General features: G+C 27.8%; 1 non-coding gene across 1 annotated transcript; it reads left to right on the top strand.

Moving 5' to 3' along the window:
* Positions 1–396: 396 nt before the first annotated feature.
* LOAG_20026 lies at positions 397–468 on the top strand. Its single transcript has one exon. It is a non-coding gene; the product is annotated as a tRNA-Asp (tRNA).
* Positions 469–2168: the final 1700 nt, after the last annotated feature.

The raw sequence follows: 2168 nt of genomic DNA, 5'->3' as shown, positions 1-2168 counted from the left end.
TTAATAATATANAGAGAGAGAGAGAGAGAGAGAGAGGGAGAGAGGGAGAAAGAAAAAAAATTAATAAATAGATCATTCAGCACATATCGTAGACTACATCATTACATATCCTTATCAATGGTTGTTGCTTATCAGTGGTGATACTACGCCTATCAAAAATTCACGAATGAAGATTTTATCAGTAAAATTATCACCTCTTATCGATAATATGGGCAACTCTTTGCTTACCATTCATTAATTGAGGAAAAGTTTCAGCCATAAATTTGGTGTAACACACAATTTTGCATTTCAGACTTTGAAAAATTCTTAAAATTTTACCCTAATTATTAAAATTTCTCGATTTAATAATGAATAAAAGCAAATAGTAAATGAAAAAAGTATTGACCCACTAACATATCCTCGGTAGTATAGTGGTGAGTATCCGCGCCTGTCACGTGCGAGACCCGGGTTCGATTCCCGGCCGGGGAGGATGCCTTTTTTCTTTCACCACTTTTAATAGTGTGATTAGTTATATTAATCTAGCATTTTAGCAGATATTGAGGAATTTAGTAATTAAATAATAATTTATTAAAATAGAATAATAACGAGGTGGAAGAAGTGAAATATGAAAGTATGTTGAATTTTACGAAAGTAAGCACAAAAAAAACCGATCAATATCACAAAATTAGTTAAAAATGAATAATTTATTGATTAATGAAATAAATTTAAACAATGATATTAGCATTAGATATAAAATAGTTTAAGTTATCGAATTTATTTCTGCACAATGAAGAGAAGGAGGTAAAAGAAGATGGAGCAGTTGCCGCATATTTAAAGTTTAACCTCAGCTTTAACAGCAATTAGTTAAATGATTGTGACCATAAGTAAGGAAGGATAAATTTGATTGCTACATCAATTGCTCTATTAACAATCAATAATCAAATAATGATAGACATCAATTTATTATCACATCAGAGGTGACACTTTTTTTTTCTCACTGATAAAACAAAAAACTAAATAGAAAGTTATTTGTAACTAATAAAAGTTAATTTCTTTTATGCAAATAAACATCATTTTTATGGTGTAATATTTGTAAATTATTAATGAAATTTCAATATAAAAAGCGATAAATTTGCTAAAAATTTTTAAAATGCTATATTTTAATGAAAGGAAGTTATACTGTCCCATTGTTATTATATGATATTTCTATTTATCAGATATTTTTCATATCAAACTGATAACACTGATAACGTACTCATTTGAGTGTGTAACGCAAATGTGATAATTTGAATAAGCAAAAAAAAAAAAATTTCAAACTTACGCATAATTGTTGCTTGATTAAATGATTCGTTTAGATCCTTTTCATTAACCGAAATAATTATTTATAACAAAAGCCCCAAAAGCCGAAAAAAAACGTCACAAATGACGTGAACGTATATCGTGATAGGATGACGTGATATTGAAAGTATCGTGATGATATTACGTGAAGGTATTTTGATGGAATGATTCAATTATTGATGATATTATTTCCTGCAAAACAAAAAAAAAAAAAAAAACGAGGAATGCATCATTATGAACGAATCAATGGCAATTTACGATATATTGCATAATTTGCGACAAACACTAAGCAATTTTAATTTATCATCAATTCGACATTGATAAGATAAAAATAAACATGATATCTTCCCGTAGGGTGATATGTAAGAAATTAAATTAACATTGTTGAAGCTAGATATGGGAAGTTGTTGTTGTCAACTGGATGCAGTTGTTATCAGTCATTTGAATGCACCATGAATTTACAAATGTCCCAACAAATACTATGAAATAAAGCAGATGATACTTATATTAAAGAATGAAAATAATTTTAACAAATTTTTCTATTTCATAAATTTAGCAAAAAGCATAAAGTACCAATGAAGAAGAAATAGAAGAATTCGAATAGAGATAGATACTGTATGCTTTTCTCCTAAATTTCAACGAAACAAAAAATTTTGACAATCGTAGAAATTAGAAATGTGCGCAGAAAAATCAAAGATCAAGAATAGATATGTAGAAGATCTGCGAGCATTTTCAATACCTTTTTCCATTGTTGATGTCTAAATTATGCAAAGGATTGTCAGTAAATCAATTTAAAAAAAAAAAGGAAAAAAAAAAAAGAAAAGGAAGAAAAATAGTTTTAACGTTTTTTT

This window comes from Loa loa (genome assembly GCF_000183805.2).
Source record: "Loa loa unplaced genomic scaffold supercont3.51, whole genome shotgun sequence".
In the NCBI taxonomy this organism is placed as follows: Eukaryota; Metazoa; Nematoda; class Chromadorea; order Rhabditida; family Onchocercidae; genus Loa; species Loa loa.
This window is presented reverse-complemented; position numbering and strand designations above follow the sequence as displayed.